Genomic DNA, 18,922 nt, shown 5'->3' with positions numbered 1-18,922 from the left:
TCTCCAAGTCCCAGAGAAGGCTAGGACATACAGGCTGTTTAGGAAAGACAGGCAGGGAAGACAAGAAGGGGGACTTGCTGTCTATGCAAAGGAGTGGCCTAAATGCATGGAGCTTTGCTACAGAAAAGGTTTAGAGCTTGTAGGTCAGGGGAAATGCAAAGGTAGTAAAGGGACATTATGGTGGATATCTGCTCTAGAGCACCCTGCCAAGAAGAGGAAGTGGACGAGTCTTACGATCACAGGAGACTTGCGGAGGGTGCAAGAAATCCTGGAGATTTCTGAAGAGGGTTTTGGATTGTTCAGCGAGCTGGTAAGCAGGTTTCAGTGGCAGCCAAAGGAGCCCAGGACAGCTAGTCAGTCTTCAAGGGCAACTTTCTCAAAGGACAGGAACAATCCACCCTGACTGCAAGAGTATGGGCATGTACGGCAGGAGGCAGGCTTGGCTTAGCATCCTGAGTGAGCTCAGATGCTAAAAATAAGTGTATGAGAGATGGAAGCAGGAACAGGCAATCAAGTAGGAATATAGAAACATCACCAAGGCATGCAGGGATGTAATTAGGAAGGCTAAAATTTGGCTGGGGTTAAAACTGGCGAGGGATGTGAAAGGGAACAAGAGCTTCTATAGATACATTGGCAGCAAAAGCAAGACCAAAGAAACTGAGTCCACTCCTTAATGGAACAGGTGACCTTGTGCTGAAGGACATGGAAAAGACTTAGGTACTAAAACCTTCCTTGCTTTAGTCTTCACTGCTCACAGGCCTACTGGGTCTCTGCACGTGATAGCAGATTCTGGGGGAGACAGACTCTTCAGAGGCATACCACAGAAGGGCAACAGGCAACGGCCACAAGTTGCAGGAAGGAAAATTCTGATTAAACATAGGGAAAAAATGCTCACAGTAGGAGTGATTAAGCACTAGAACAAGTGGTGGAATCTCTATTCCTGGACATATTCAAAAGGCCCCGAGCAACCCAGTCTAACTTTGAAGTTAGCCCCACTCTAAGTGGGAGTATGGATTAGATGACCTTCAGAGATCCCTTCCACCCTAAATTATTCTGTGGTCCAGTGGGCAGACTTTCTCGTGTCAAGGCCTCAATGTACAAACTTACTGCAGACACCTAAAACATACGGCTGAGGATTTTCCAAAATTATACAGTAATACATTGAACATTATATACAAAGGTCATCTCTTTTCCCACCTGATGTATTTATATCAACCTTATACTACAGCCTGCTTCCAAGCTGACTAGTTACTGCAAATCCACCAGGTCAGACCTGAAAATATATACTCATAACTCTGGTAGAATTCATCTGCCAGCAGCATATCCATAGCAACTGAGTGGGCAACAAAACTAGGATTATTGTTGAGGAAGTTGTACTCCTAATCTGTTGTTTATTCCACCGGAACGTTCTGAATGCTAGTACATGTATTCATCATTCATTTTGACCTCTATAGGGTTTCCGTCTACAAATCTGTAATATTATGCACAATTCCTAAATTTTATATTGTGTTCTTTTTTATCCTCACTTTCTGTCTGCATCAGCACAATTTTGAATTCTGCATGAGTTCTTAACATGCAATTGACTGTAAGTTTCACTCAAATACCAGCTGTCATCTTTAATTACACATCAAACGCAACAGGCAAACAGAGAAGTTTTAATAACAAGTGAAAACGCTGTCGAACTGAATTTATTTCCAGATGTGGAGAGGGAGGCTTTCACTTCCTCCTACAACAGGATTGGTGCTCTAATGCCTTTCAGCATGATTTTTAAGACATTCATTTGTTATGTAACATCCATCAATTATGAAACATATTTATGAGGTCTTGCTAGCAGTTGTTAACAGCAGTATTGTGGGATCACATTTACAAAGTCTAATGAAATGGGAGAGTAAGAATAATTGGATTGAAATTGGTAAATGAAAAGTCATTCTGAGGGAAATAAAGGTGTAAAACTGATGAGGTCTGACATGCCATCAAACGATGAGAATTAAATTAAGATCCAACAGAGACATATACAGTGCTTATTGTAAGTGTTTAATTGCAAGAATAACAAATGCCTCACAAAAATGCAGAGTTAAACTTTACCCCTCCTTCTACAACTACATGCAGTCATGTGGATAAATCTTTTCCTATTCCGACTATTTATCACACATTTTTATGGTTTCTCTGGTTTGTTTGTAAAATATAAAAAATAAAGTAAGATATTTTTCTTTCAAGGAGAAAGTTAATTCAGTGCATTAAAATCAGATGCTAGAAAATACTTTATCTGTATTCTTAGGAAGAAAACAAATGCATTCCAGCTCATTCTCAGACGGAAAGTCAGACATTAGAAAAGTTAGAAGTATGAAAAATTAGAAGTTTCTTCCCCCTTAAGAAAAAATAGTTTTTAGTAATAAAAATTGTTACCTGTGAGCTCAATTTTAGGACCTCCAACTAGTGTTAATTATCTCTTGCAGGAATAAATATGTTTCCAGCAACATAAACTGGACCAAAAGTTTAGGGTGTCTTTGAAAGATGCTGAGTGTATCCAACAAAGATTTTAAGAGTATTATTTTTACCTGTAGTGTTAGCAGGTTGCTTTCCTAGCCTAAAAATCTAAAAAACACAAGTCTATGTACTAGATAGATAGAAAAGTTTTCAGTCATTCGGCTTAATGAATAAAATGAAATGACAGTAAATTAATGAAGATATGTTCATAACATCATACTAGACTAAAATGCCCTTTTTTCAGGGCTGCTGAGCCTATATCTGTCTTCTCAGATGACCACAATCACCTGTTATATAGATTACTGACCTGAGATCCTTGTCTGCAGTACACACATCAGCTTTCCCCAGGAAAGAAAATAACCAGAAACTACTGACTGGTGCATGTCAGGCAAACTTGAGATAACAAATATTCCAAAAATGCCTGATTATAGCAGATCTCAGTTCTATGTCTGCCCTTCACCCCAAAATGAATGTTATAAAACTATGATGAAACAGTCCGAACAGTTGAAGTAATAAGTATGGTTTGCATGGTTTTCTATCTGTCTCCACTTAGACTACAGATACATGTAAAGTAGTATATGTATAAGTAGTAGCTATAAATGGTGCAAAAGAGAAAATCCTACTCCGGCTATCAAACTGACTTTAGTAAAACTGCACAATCTCCTTGAAACTCTTCAATCTGTAGTATCACTCCATCTTTTCCCAGAAAAAGGTAACAGTCAAAAATTTTTTGACTGTATATATTGAATGCTCAACTGAAAATAAATTGCAGAAATACATTTATTTTTCCTGTCTGGAGACCATCTTTTTGAAAGATGTCTTGGCTACTAGATGTTACTTTCAAATAGGAAGCCACTTATGTGATAAACACAGGGGGAAGTGGAAGAGATTTCTTCTCCAGCCTGCAACACACTGGGGGACTGTGTCTTTCACAGCATCTACACAAGTACCTCTGGTCAGCTGCATAAGCCACCACGGAAGGTTGCCCAGAAGTGCAAAGGCCTAACTGTAGGCCTCCGTGGACTGGGGTGCAGTAAACCTGTGCAATCCAGTATTGAAAAGGTTAGCTATATGCATTTTATATATAGGATTAATAATAGACCTAAAAAGGATTACTGTAATCATGCAGCTCAGAAGGAACTACAACAGTCTAGTGTTATAGTCTGAACTGCTATATAGCAAAAGTCAAAAAATTTATTCTAGTCAGTTCTACATTGAAGGTAATTATTTTCCCTCAAAAGAGCTGTGGTTGAAATTGAGCGTTTATTTTAGAAAGACAGCCAATCTTGATTTAAAGATGCCAAGTGAAAAATTTACAACATCCCTTGGAAATCTGTTCCAATGGTCAATTAGCATCATTTAAAAAGCTGCACCTTATTTCTAAATTTGTTCAACTTCAAGCTGACTGGGTCTTGTTACAGTTTTGCCTCCTGAAGTTCCGACAACCAAAGTATCTACAATGTCAAAACCATTCTCCCTGTATATGGATTTTCACTACTATGACATTAACGTTGCTATGAAAGGGGGGAAAAGCTCTAAAAAGGCACATGGTTTGAAATTGAAGGTTCTCTTGATGGGAAATTGGTAACACGAACTCATGTATTTGTGAAAAAGCAGTGTGCATGCATGTGATAACAATGTCGTGCTTGATCACTCTGTTGATGAAAGTGAGCTCAAAACACCCAGGACAAACTATGACAGCACATTGCCAGGGATACCAAGCAATTTTTTGCACAGTTGTGTACTTTGCCCAGCCCAGAGTGTGTAAATCTAGCCCAGATGCTGCCGCTGTTATGAGAGGAAATAAGCCATGCTGAGGCAGCAACGGCTGCAAGGAGCTGGGACATGCCCTTTCTGGTACTATCGCTCACCACTGCTCATCAACATCTCTAACACTGCTGTACGCAGTAAAAGCGATTTTTCACCTAACTGTCTCATCTTCAGCATTTCTTTTCCCATAGGAGGACTGGCCCCATCTCTTACCTTAGGTTGGAAAAAATTCAGTTTGGCTGAGAAGACTTGAGCCTTGAAATCTGGCATTTCACTGTGGAAATCCAGCTGCCAGTCCTGAGGGATGAAAGACCAAAAACAATACCTGCCTAATTTACTAGTTGATACAATAACTACATTAATGATGTTAATACTGCATTAGATATACTTTCTTCCTTTTCAGATTTTTATATCCTTCTCAAGGTGAATTATACATCTCACTAGCTTGCTAGGTGATTACATAAAAACCTCAGAACATTTACTCTGAAAAGTCCTTCTCAGACTGCCTATTTTTCTGAATGGTTGTTGCACATCAAAATCTGTCAGTGAGACAGAATGAGCGCAGACAATGGCAACTTGTCTGTTTGTTTAGATCACATTTAAACAATTTATCCATGTCTATTCCTCTTCTGTTTTCAGACTAACACAGATGTTTTGCTCAGGAAAATCATTAATCACCAATCACAACAAAGAGCTTGTAGTAAGGGACAAAATATCAGCAAGTTTACAAGTTGTTGGTTTCCAAACTGAATGAAAAGAAGCACCTTAGGCACTCTCCCATGCTGCAAGCTGACATGTCATTCTGCAGTCTCTAGCCTGACCCTTTTTTCACATCAGCTGAATAACAAAGAGACTATGCTGTTAGAGCAGCTGCTGTACCTCTAGGCAGGTAACAGTATCATCCTCATGAATGACATCTATGTCACATTTGCTGCATGTCAGGAAGTCCTTAAAACTCTGCAGATCAAAACAATGCAAGATTTTCATATTGACCTTGAGGTGCTGATCAAATATGGTCACTTACAAACTGCAGACATGTGGAGGCCAGCCTTGAAACAATGGATCTGTTTAGATATTTTTGTTATGTCAAAGATCTATTTATATCATAAGTGATATATCCAGCCTATTTTTAACAGGGAAAGCAGCAAAAGGACTGTCAACAGGGAAAGCAGCAAAAGGACTGTCATCTTTGATAATAACACTATTTCTATAAATTTACTCATCTATGTTATTTTAAACATGACTAGGTCTTCATGGAGTTTCTCACAGTCTTCTCCAATCATGACCTGTTTAACATAAATTGCTAAATATTTTATCTCATTTACTTATTTAAAATAACACTATCAATTATACTTAAGAGCCAACAGATAGATGTTATGCATTGCTTAGACATCCTATTGTTATCTTTTAGCAGCAGTGAAAATTGACTATTTAATAAAATTCTTTGTCTTACATCTCTTGTTCTGTTCCTTAATCTGAGGCAGAACTTTACCTTTCATGGCATGAGTTATTTCATTAATGAGTAGATATATTTTACAAAACCAAAAACCAGAAATGTTGTAGTGAAAAGGTCAGCACTACTATTTGCATAACTACATGAATTTCTGGAAAACAAGAAATGAATGTCCTAGAAAAAAATACTGGAAGAATTAGGACTTGTATGATTTAATGGGATACCTTCCATACCACTCCCTCATCTGGAGTAGCAATGTAACCAAATACATGGGCTAGTGATTTACTGGTGTTTCAACACCTAATGAAACTTGTAAGTAACTAAGAACCCTAAATTGCACCTGGTAAACTGGTCTTTTAGGAATGAAAGCCACAAAACTCAGAATGGTGAGCTCCTTAAAAGGCTGATAGAAACAGTAAGGAAAAAAAGTTGTATTGTAAATGTGTTGCTTTCCTGAAGTTATAGGCTTTTGCTGGTTATAGGAAGTCCTTCTTCTCCAGTCGGGTTTCATAATCCTGTCTTCTCTTGGAGCAGAAGCCCTAATGGGTCACAGAATCACAGAATAATTCAGGTTAGAAGGGACCTCTGAAGGACACTTAATCTTACCTGCCACTCATGATGAGGCTGGTCCTTGAGATAGCCTGCTGATTACAGCCTGCCTAAAATCTTTGAAACTACACCCTCCATCATCTAGCTAAATCTTAGTAAGCGGAATTCCGGGTTCTTTCAGTCCTTCTTAAGTCCTGGTTTGACTCAGTATTTTTAACTGGTTTTCCATTCATTAAGCAATGTATAAAGGTGCAAAACTTCTCAGAATTGAAAGGTAAAATTCAGTGCAGTTCCAACATGCTCTAGAATGGCGAAGAGGAAAGGGTCAAAGAGGGAAGTAGTGTGGGGAGCCACCAAGAGGAATGGTGAGAGAATTGTGACTTTTAGGTGATGTTAAGAGTGTGGGAGTAGAAAAGATGGATATTAGTTTTCAGAAGGCCTGTTTGTCTCTCTCAAACCTTTTCTACTCTATCCGGACATGACTTGCAGGTTTTTCCTCTTCCCTCACTCTCTTGGTACCCTATGTTCCTATTCAGACTATGCTACCAGAACAGTCTGTCCCTGTCTGCTCTCATCCAGGCAAGGTAGCAGTCTGCTGTCTCTTGCACTTCATCATTTTAGTGGTATTTTTGTCCGTTGCCCTCAGCCAATGTGTTTGGTGCAGGGCTTGATCTTCCAATGTACCTTACAAACACCTTCAGGTCTGGTCCTTGGATAGGCAGACAAATGCTTAGTTTGTAGATGCTTAAGGGAAATCTAGCTGTTTAACATGGTCAAAGATGTGACTACCTAGAGTGTATCCAGAAGCTGACCACCTAACAGCTATGAAAATTGTAAGGGGGCGGGGGCACCGCCTGGGCTCCCGGCAGGGACAGATACACAAACACAAGGCACTCTAGGGTCGATATTGAGGATTTATTACCTCTATGTCTGAGTAGGGGTTCCCCAGCGATTTCCTGATCGAGGCAATAATAGAGCAGGAGGTCCCTGGCACCGCTAAGCGTTGCTCCATGGCGAGGAAAGCGGAGCAGGGGGGCACTATATGAGGCTTTTATGGACTACACACATGCGCAGTAAGCATGTTGAGCTCATCGCTACTTCCGATTCAAAGCCCAGGTGCTGCGCCACACTGGCCCGGACTCAGCCACATGGCTATGGGTCAACGTGCCCTGCTGACGCTCCAGACCCACAGAACGGTCTGGCTAGCTTCCACCACCTGTCTCCTCGATGTTCTTCCACATTTTCCCATACAAAAATTAACTAGTGAAGATACAGACATGTATGGAAGTGAATGTATAGACATGTAAGGTCTAGCTCCAGAATTAGGCAGGACTGGATGCCTATCCCCGATGTTCTAACTTTAAACACAGGGCCAAATCCTGCTAGTTGGTTACCACAACTGATCTTAATTTTAGTAATTTAGGAGTTTTGTTTGTTACCCTTCAAAGTAATTGTACACATTCCATGCTCTTTACTTTCCACCCTTTTTCCCAATATCTTGCCACAGTTGTTATACCTTTCTGAGAAACATCAGACAGAAAGTGAGTCAGATGTGCTAAGTAGTGAATACCACAATGCTGGTTTCCATAGCAGTAGTAAATACCACATGGAAATAAAAAGAATACAAAATGCAAGTCCTGTTCACAGGCCAAGTGGATAATATACATCATTATGGACTCGAAACTGGGGTTACGGTAAAGTCTGCTTAGAATATTCTTTTTCCTCCTTTTGGAATAGGACTTAAACTGTGAAGCTTCCATTATAAAAGCCACACTCTGAATGAGCATTTGAACTATGTGATTTTAATGAAAGTAATTTCTTCTGTTAACTCCAGGACAGATATCAGTTGAGATAGCAAAGCCAGAGGTTGTGCTGTGCTAACAAAAGAAATGTGGGGATCAATAGGTAGATCAACTATCTATCAGGTATAGATAGTTTTATAAAGCAAAGGGCCAGTATATTAAAAGCTCAGGGTTTTTAAAAATAGCACAACTTCAAGAGCAGTTAATAAGGGATAATTAAATGTCAAAACCTCAACTTTAATATAAAGATTCCAAGAGGTAATTATTTGCATCAACTTACCTGTTTATAACCAACCAGGAAAGTATATGCAGGATGGGAAATAAACCTCTATATAGTAACACTTGGCTAGGAAATAATCGTGTGATACATTGACTCTTCTAAAACAAGTGAGTCCTACTTACAGGAGGATGGGACATTAGAATTTGCTAATTAAAGATTTTTTATTCCCCCCAAGAAGGAGAGATCTTAAAATAAGAAAATTCTACAGTACTGCCTTCATGACTGGAAAAAGAATGAAAAACACCCCTCACACAGTAGTCTTTTTGTAAAGATTGGATGAAAGCCAGGCCCTGGCAGTTTGGGATGGGAAAAAAAATTAATTGTGTATGGAGACATGAGACAGTAATAACTCATATAGGCTTCATAGCTTCACGCCAGATAAAATAAAAATGAAGCCAAGTGAGGGAGAGCTGCTGATGAAGCTAGTGCCATCCATTTTTTTCCCCACCAATTAGAAAGACCTGTAAGAGGAGAATAAAAACTCTATATACCAGACTATTGTTTCCACCCTCTTTACAGCTGATCCAGCTATTCTGAAGAAGAAATACAGTTAATACTCCTAGGAGATATTATTTTGATTGGATGAGCACACAGATCTGGGCTGGGTGATCAAAGTGGGGATCTTTGGTTTAGGAAAAAAAACCAAAAAACAAAAAATCAAAACTGTGGTTTGAGTGTAATCTGCAGGGAGCTACCATCCTATGAGAGCCAGCTGACATGGCATATCATAAAGCACAAAGATGACTGTGGGAAAAAGCAGTATCTTTTATTAGCAAGCTTTAGGGGCTGAGGAAGTTATTTTCAAGATATAAACCCATGCAAACACACACACACACACACACACACACAAAATCTTCTTCTAGATATTTCTGATTTGCTATTTCTTTAACCTAAAATAGATCTTCCAGATCTGTTATTAGCACATGAAAAAATATAAGAAAAACAAGCCTGCTTGTCAGCTTAATGTTGCATGTTTTAAAAATTGTATTTTTATTATTAATAAATGTATGATTCCACTGTCTTCAGCATTGTCATAGCTGAAGAAATCATGAAAGTGAAATCTGCTAAAAAATCGTTGTGAAATAAATCCGACTAGTGTAAATATATTTACCTTGCTGATAGAAATGCAACAGAAACCCTATAAAATAAGCCACGGTTTCATCTTGAACACAGTTGAACGAATGTCTCATAGTTGTTTTAACTTCCACTGAAGTTTTTGCCATTTCTATTCTAATAACAATACATTTGTAAATTAATATATAAAGCTCTCTTTAAACCTTTTATAAGATGAGGATATAGTTTTAATTTTAATGAATGCGGGTACATTTTGTACCCAAATTTAATTCATATTCTTTGCATAATATATACATATAAACATATATATTTAAGTGTGCATACACACATAGAGAATGAAATCCATTTAGTATAATTCAGAAACAGATTTAAATATAATTGTATTTAAATATAATTCATATAACCCTCCAGGAAACAGAAGGTGAATTTCATATAAAGCAAATATTCATGAAAGGGCATAAAAGATTCCTAAAATGATTAGTGTGACTGCACCTCTGTAATGAATTAAAAAAGAAAAGTATTAGAAACTTTTTTTTTTAAATACAACTGTAAGAAATTCAGTACATTTCTAAAGGCTTGAAAGTACAATCATATTTATTTTAAAAATGTTCCTAATACTTTCTTAAGCAGTTATCTTACTAGTATAATCAAATCAGTATTTATAGAGAAACATCCTATTTTTACATTCTTCCCAGAAATACTTCTTAAAGCATATTTTGAAGGCAAATATAGTAGGGTTTGAGCTGCAAAGCTGTGATCTCAATTGCAAATTATGAACTAGCATTCATATGCTTCACTCAGAACCATCACATGGATCCAATATGTTTCGTGTCTCCTCTGATGTTTTCTGAGTGACCTTTAATGTTCTTTCCTGCTTGTGTTGAAAAATATGCCTCAGTAAGCTACTAAAAAATAACAAGAGCTTCTAGAACCATTTCACTACTTTCTAAGAGCCTGCAGGGAGTTAGAGAACCTCAAGCTAATCAGGTGAGTAGGAAGAGATTTTCTGACAGCAAAAAATCATGTGATAGAAAGGAAAGTATTGAAGTACTGTTTTTAAATATCTGTAGAGAGAAAGGACTGACCAATACAATTCTGACAAAATAATCCTGATCATCAACAGTTACATGAAATCTCATTACTTGTGACTACCTAGGAACATAAAAGTAAATCTAATGAAATAAGTTTATTATCAGGCTAGTCTCTGTTTTTATTTATATAACTACCTGAATTCCTGTGTTTACTTATCTACATCTTAGAGATATCAGCTATCTATTAATCTTCATCAGGAGTTCCATGTACTGGGTGAAACTGCCCAGTGAAAGTTTTCTGGAGAGCTACCATTTGGCAAATGACTCTTGCTTATGTCATGGTTTAAAATGGAGATTCTTTGATCAGAGAAGATCAAGATAAGGGACTGGAGCATCTCTCACATGAGAAAAGGCTGAAAGAGCTGAGACTGTTTAGTTTGGAGAAGAGAAAACTGAGGGAGGATCTTATCAATGTGTATAAATATCTGAAGGGCGGGTGTAAAGAAGATGGAGCCAGCGTCTTCTCTGTGGTGCCCAGTGACAGGACAAGAGGCAACAGGCACAAACCAAAACACAGGAAGTTCTATCTGACTCTAAGAAAAAGACTTCTTTACTGTCAGGGTGACTGAGCACTGGAACCCAGAGAGGTTGTGGAGTCTCCATTGTCGGAGATATTCAAAAGCCGGACACGGTCCTGGGCGGTCAGCTCCAGGTGACCCTGCTTGAGAGGGGGGCTGGACTATCAGACTAGATGATCTCCAAAGGTCCCGTCCAACGTCAAACATTCTATGACTCTGTGAACATACCCTGATGGCTACAACATATACATTAACAGCTCACAGAACGGCCTGTGTTTCCTGCAGTAAATACAAATCTCAGAATTGGGTAGCTGGTGTGAACAAAAGTGAATGTGAGTGCAGGTACGCCCTACAGACTCCTTCAGAATATTTATTTAAATGTTGCTATTTCCCTGTCAACTAACTTTTTCCTTTGCCTGTTTTCGGAAAGTCCATAAAATCTTACCACATTCATCTGAAGCCTTTCAATGAATGTTTAAATGTCCTTTTGCAGTATTCATTCAGTTCTCATTTCAATTTACCTTAAAACCTGACAGGATATACAGAAATGAGGTTCCATGTTGTTTATTACTTTCACTTTTAACTATGCCATTTAAACTAACCCTTAGATCAGAACCCACCTTTCAGACACACTGCCAGAGTTTGATATTTCCAGTTTTTATAAGGTGAAAAGATTTTCCTAAAGCTTTCTGCAGCTGCAGCATTTCTAAGCATGTGCAACAGCAAAGGCGCAAACATAGAAAGTTTATGAGCCCCATGTTCCCTAGCTGTATAATTAAATTGAAATACTTCAGAGCTTCAGAAACACCTGTTGTACCTCCTCGGATATTGCTGTTTCCACTAGTTTTCAAAAGAGAAATAGATGGTAAAATGTTTCTGTGCCAAGTTTAACAGCATTTCTAAATGCTAAGGGCTAGCTAGGTTTTGCACTCGTCTCATTGCCCTGTGTGCGAGTGAAGAAACAGTACCCTGTTGTAGCAGCTAATGCAGAAAAGCCCCTGCCAGTACAGGAGCACCATACGCAGGGGAGCATGGGGCTTTCTAGTATAGCAGAAAACAGTACGGAGGGAGCAAGTCCTGTGTATGCCGGGATTTTGACAGGGGAACAAGTCCCACTCTTGTGAGTTGTACCAAGAGAAGTGGAGTGAAAAGGCAATGAAGGAAGAATAGATAAAAGAGAAGTCCTACTGCAGGGTCAGGGTGTGAAGGGTGTAGAACTGTGTTTGCATTGTTTACACAGTTTGGCTGATCGGTTTTGACACTTTCTTTTGTAAGTAGTGCTGCCAAAAGAAACATTTGTGAGGGGAGAAGATGAAAGAAGTGTTAAAGGTAGTACTGACTGATACCCAAGTTAACACCAGTACTCCTCCGAGCAGCCTGGTGGGATCTTTAACAACCAAACGTGACTCAATTTCATGTTTGTTGATAGCTTTTGAAGCAGCATAGTATCATCAGGACTACTTTAGGACCGCACTAATATAGAGAGAAGATTTGGATGAGGTAATTGCCAAGCTAAACTAAGAGAAGGGAAGAGAATCTTTCTTCCTTATTTCAGCAGCAAAATTCCTATTTCTTCCTTGGAAAGAGCAAGTTTCGCTGTTTTACAGTGCATAGTATGTTCAGTTCAGGTAGTACATAAATGCATGCTCAAGGAAGACACAATGCTGAGAGATTTTAGTAGCAGTGTCCAAATGCTTTCAAAGTAGGATTTTTTTTTCAATTTGGCAATCTCTGTGTGAATTTTATCAAGGTAGTCATACCGTTACATCTCAGACACTCCCAAATTTCAAGTGGCTTCATTGGAGCGTTCATAGCAATGCAGATATATCGGACTTTTATCTGCCAGGCTCACCTTACTCACACTTGGCTTTAGACCACTACAGCTACAACAGTACAACTAATAGATTATTTTAAATCAGGTAGAGCAACATTCGCCCCATGCCTTATTCTTGAAATAGAGAAGTCATCTTTCCTCAGACTTTCCCAGGAAATTCAGCTTGATATAGGCATCGAGGATTTCACGCCAAACAATTAAGATTTGGCTAGCAGATGCAAACTGAGTCTTTTAACAGAAAGTTTTAGCTAATTATAAGTCAACACAATCTGTAGCTTTATGAGCATTTTAAACAGAAATACAGTATTAAAAAAAAACAATCTTAAGTAAAAATGTGACCAAAAAATTGGCAAGGTCCAAAAATCTATGCAGCAACTCTATTTCTAAAAGACAGGCATAAATAAGCAAGGATTATTTAAAACACACCAAGACCTGAATCATCATCTAAGATCATGAAACATTATTTCTGTTATGAACAATATTTCATGTCTACGCAAAGACTGAAATTCCATTGAGCATGAAAAATAGAGCACAAATGGAACCAAGCCTCCACAGTAACTTAAGAATTGTTTGCAAGTATCAGCTAATTAATCTACACAGCTATCACCTACTGAACAGCACGTCAAGCAAGAAAGTTGCTAAGGCAAAGAATAAATCAGCTGATTAGGATTTACATGAAACTCTTAAAAAGACAAAGCTCATGAGCTTAGTAATGATCCCAGGTGATTAATAAGCTAAGAAAATACTGCAGCTGCTTGATTTTTTCAGTAACACATTTCACCCATGACAAACACAGGTACATTTGCCTTGCAAAAGAACATGCAGAGCTATGTGAGTATCACAGTGGATTTATATATGATATATACCATAGCTTCACTCCTGTATTCAGCTATGTTGAAATGGGTGTCTACTAAGGAGAGTCAGAAACATAAAAGCGACACTGCTCACATTCTACTGTCTTGTCTTTTAAATAAGCAGTCATCTGGTAGGATTAATTCAAATACAAATAGTTACAAGAATAGAAACTCAAAATGAAGTATTCTATCAGAATATGTGTCTATCAACATTCAAATGCATCATTAAAGGATGTTCATTTTGCTAATTTTGTGGTAAATTTTTCAGGATTCTGGAAGTCTGTAGGAAAGAGAAATCTGAGGTTTCTTTGAAATAAAATAAAATTACATCACTTTTTCCATTTACTTCTAAATTTTCTGTTCAATTCCATTTTATAACACAAAATGAAAAACCAATATGGAAACAGAATGTTTACATTTTTCATAATTCTGTTTCACATACCCGGAAGCAACAATGGAATTTTCTTTTTGGACAACGTACTGCTTCAAGTCAAAATTAAGTAAAAGCTTGGAGTCTTAAAATCCTTCAGGAAATGGACGCATTTCTGTACACATACATTCAAATTGTATGTGCATATTATATATATATATATGCACATACATAAACAACATTTATATTCTGATTTGACAGATTCAAATTTAGACTCTTCATCTTTGAGGATATGAGAAGAAAGGTGCTTTTTGTAACTATCTCCTCACCAGGAACTGGCAGGTTTACCTTTGAGCCTGTGTTTTAGCTACTCATCTATTAATCAACTCACCTGTGGTTCCTAGGCAAGGAAAAGAGGTCCTCTGTGCCCATTCAGACCTATGCAGGATCTGCATAACTGTACCCTAAAACTGCATATAACTCATAGAGTGGGAAAGCTCTACTTCTCCCCTTGCATAGAAATAGAAAATAAATAGAAAAAGAGGGAACAGAGAAAGCAAGAGCAGCCACTTGATCAAGATGATTTGTGTGACTAGTGTAGAAAAGATGTGACCAATATTTCAGCCAAAAGCATAGAATAACAACTCCATCCCTTGCAGTAAGATGTGAGTTTTATGCCCCCAATCGGTCTACCCACATGGAGTCTGAATACTTGCACCCAACCTTTCAAACAGGTGTATGCCCAAAATCTGCTGCACCTGCCCAAAGCCTGTGGGTCACTCAGCATGTGTCTGAGTGACTGCTACGGAAACATGCTCCGAAGCAAACCTTCACATGATCAGCGGGATATACAGACCTCAATATGGCTCATACATATCCTCAAGGAGAAAATCCCTAAAAATGTGGACCTGCTTGCTTTGTCACAGTTGTGATGTAAATTGAAATTGCTATAAGCCAGGCACATTCTGAGCTGGAATTTCAGCACCTCACTTATCTCAAGCAAAATGTAATCCTGGCAGTTAAAAAACAAACATCTGCCAATTCAAATAGACTGTAGAAATAATGTTCTGAAACACAAACACCTTCTGACAGTTTAGGGATTCTAGGCAGAGCTGGTAGCAACCACTCTAGCTGAGTTGCCCAATACGTACCATTATAAGATGCTGTTTTAAGTTGTTTATAAAACTTTGCCAAGCTTTAACTTTTTGGATTGAATTTTCCCAGACAAGGTATCTGTCTCAGGCTAACTTATTTTGGAAAGTTTCATTAAGATGGTTCAATCACTTCCAAATCATTTAGAGAAAAGTGCAATGTTATGTTCCTGCTAAAATATAAATAAATCTTACAATAGCTTTGCTGAGAAGTTCTAAGATACTTATGCCTTGGAAAGGGAACTTCAGTACTGCTTAAACATCAAAGACATGCTTTTGATGTTGCTGCAAAAATCCAGATAAATTTGGCCAGGACTTACTTACATTTCCAGAAAATCTGAACTTTGTGTTCTGTAGATTTCTGCTCAAGACTGGTAGCTCAACTCCTGCAAGATCTCATTTTCATAGAACATGTCCCTCCCTCATCCCCCTCCACCAGGCTGTGGCAAACTGTTATGGGGAGGCAGTTTCACTGATAACTAGCCCTTCTTAATTAAGGGCTTAGAGCTCAAAGCCAACATTTCACAGGTGAGCAGCCCTAAGTTTCTGTCCCAACAAGAGTAGGAATTAGAGGCTCTGTACTGACCTCACTGGTCTCAAACAAAAAACATACAGGCAGCTTCACGAGATTTTGAATCAGGTCCAGCGTCAGCAGGTCTCTCTCAGGGAAAGACAACAAAGACATCTGCAGATGAAACCAAGCACCTTACCTGTACATCGTATTAGCCAAACAGATATCAGTACTAAGTATTAGGAGTGGGTTAGCACAGTGCTGTTCCTGAGCTTATATCCAGCATTTTTGTAGTTCGGATTGGCTTGGGCCCAGAAAGTTGCTAACCCTGTCTGGTTTCCAGGTCCAGTTGCTAGAGCTACTTGGTTTCCAGGTCAGGGGTTGCTTCTACACGGCCAGCTTGAAGCTTGAGCAGAGGAATTCAAGTGTGTGTTTACGTAGCCATAAAGGCTCTTTCAACTACTAAGTGACCAAATATCCTTGCGGAACTACATTTAAGTCACTTTCGCACCTGCAGTATGAAAGGTAGACATAGCTCTGTAAGGGTATTTCGTCACCTAGAAGTTGAAAGAGCCTTTACCCAACATCTTTGAAACAAAGAAGGAGTTCAGATTAATTGTACTGCACTCTGAAGGAGACATTTTAAGTCATTCACCAGAGGTTGTTTTCATCACAGCACTGAAGAAAACCATTTTTCCTCATCTGAATGTTGATCTTGAATGAAGGTTTTGCACTCAGCTGAATTTGTCTAGCTCATAAATTTCTTCTTTTCTGGAAGTTCCAGTGCAATTCTGAGTTTGTCAGAAGATATGCTTCAATTCAGCCACAAGTTATTACATGTGGATCAGGTTTGATTGGATTATGTTCTGTCATTTATTATTATGCTGACTAAACGAGATGTTTATAGAGTTTTCTGCTAGTTTTAAAATGTATGATTATGAAATTTTTCTTCAGTTTTACATTGAAAGAAAGACGACTGACATTGAAATACAGTCTTGAACTGTGTGCAAGAAAGGTTTTACTTCATTGGCATCTTCTCTGTATAGATGGAAGGAATCTTAAGAAACATAAGTTCTCTTTCTAAGTAGCCACAAGGCAGAAAACCATGATCTCTGTTCCTTTCTTACAGGAATAATATTCCTAGACTTCTTGAAAGATCCATGGAAAGTCAATAGGAGGTCTTGCCTCTTCGTTGCCACTGCTGTCACCACACTACCATTCACCTGAAAAATGTTACTGCTCTAGTGATTTAGTAGAGAGGAAAAATGTGGATTTATCGTGTGCATCATAGTGCTGCTGCAAGGTAGTTTTCTAGTAAAAGTGTGACACTACTTTGACGTACAACAGCTAATTCATGTCAAATGACTTTAGACATAAGAGGTCAGAGGTAGAATTTTGTCTCTGCAGTATGCTTTGCTAGTTAATTAATACCTGCTAGACAGTCAGGACCTGCAAATGTGTGACAGCATCCCGGACTCGTACAAAGCTAGAAACAAAATGGGTTTCAGGGGGGCTGGCTGTAGTCATATGACCTGGGCCAGCATTTGAAGGAGCCATTTAGAGGCACCATCATTGCTGGCTTCAACATCCACTGACACTGTATAAGTAAATCACACATGGTAGTGTGCTGATGAACCTGATTTACCTGAGTTCATATAATAACAGTATTTTCCATATTGACTGCTGGTCTAAAGCTAACATACTCAGCAAGAAGAATCAGAGAGAGAAAAGGAAGAGAAAAAGATCAGCCAATTGACTCAGAACTGAAGAGTGAGCTAGGCCTAAAGGGACAGAGCCATCTCTGTGTGTCAGTTTTCCTCTAGTGAGCTGAAGAGCCAGAGATGTGTATAAGCAATGGAAACTCTTTGTAGATCGTTCCAAAGAAAACCAACATGGGAGAGAAGATCCTCAGCCTTTTCCTTAGGTAGATCCTTTGCCAAATACCGCATGGAAGGTTGTAAGCAGAGTGGGAAAGGGTGGAGGCATTCTGCTCCTCAAAGAAGAGAAAAACTTTAGGAGACCTGGCTATAATACCGTCTCTGTACTGCAGATGACTGAGGAGAATAGGGTACATGCAGGATTCACACGAGCTGCTGGGATCAGCAGCTTCTGGGAAGCCTTTGCCAATGTCTTAAAAAGGAAACCCAATAGTGGTGCTGAGGCACCACTAACTCTGAACTACTTTGTGTTGTGTTGCTGGAGGCCAAGCCAAGTTTTTGAAAATAGAACTTGATGGAACTACAACCTTTGTAAAAATTCAACATCAGCATTACAGGAAAAACACCAAAGTATTTGTTTTGCAAGGCTTGTGCAAATCACAACTCTGTCATCTGAAAGGCAGCTTATCTCTGGAGGAACAGATATCAAGCGGTTGTTTTTTGAGTCTAACATCTGCTCCAGTAAACTAAAATCTTTTGTAAAGACTGCATAAAATCACTGTTCTCTCAACAGGGAGCACAAGGTTAACGCCTCTAGCAAACCTGCTTAGTTTACCCAGACATGAATACCCAGCACAACCGGCCTCTGCTTGCCTCTGCTCAGAGCTGGATATCAAATACTCAGGACACCCTTTACAAAGGTGAAGCAGCATATTTCCTGAATATATAGGAATAGTGGAAAATCAGCGCAACTTTAAAAATATCATTTTCACACACATTGAACGGCATACTGGGAACCTGTAGTAAGGACAAGCTTTTGCCTTAGGTACAACATGTATAGGATCTATAATGTTTGGCAAATCAAATGTCATCTGCTTTCTTGAACTTCGCATTGATCATTTTGCTGCTCATCATTACTACAAATATTTTGAGTTCTTCTTCAGTTGAAGTTTCACCAGATATTAAGAGGTACTTTCATAGTGTGTGATTTTGAAAAATTTTGAGATATGTTCTCATCTGAAGCATGCGCTTTTGCCTTCCTCCATTCATCAAAGTGCTTAAGCACATGTTTGGAGTTTAATAGCTTCATGTTAAGCATAGGCTTCAGTGCTTTTGTGAAATCAAAGCCTTATAACTTAAGCATGGTACAAAGTTTAAAATCTGCCTGATATGTAAGTAAGCCTAAGTAGTACAGATATATCAAAGAAAACTCTGCAATGACTGTACAGGATAAGCACCAACTTGAAACTGAGATTTTATACATACTGGTTAAAAAGAAAAAAGTGAAGCTGTTTCTTAAA

The sequence above is a fragment of the Struthio camelus genome, chromosome 2, assembly GCF_040807025.1.
Source record: "Struthio camelus isolate bStrCam1 chromosome 2, bStrCam1.hap1, whole genome shotgun sequence".
In the NCBI taxonomy this organism is placed as follows: Eukaryota; Metazoa; Chordata; class Aves; order Struthioniformes; family Struthionidae; genus Struthio; species Struthio camelus.
Note: the sequence above shows the minus strand (reverse complement) of the source record.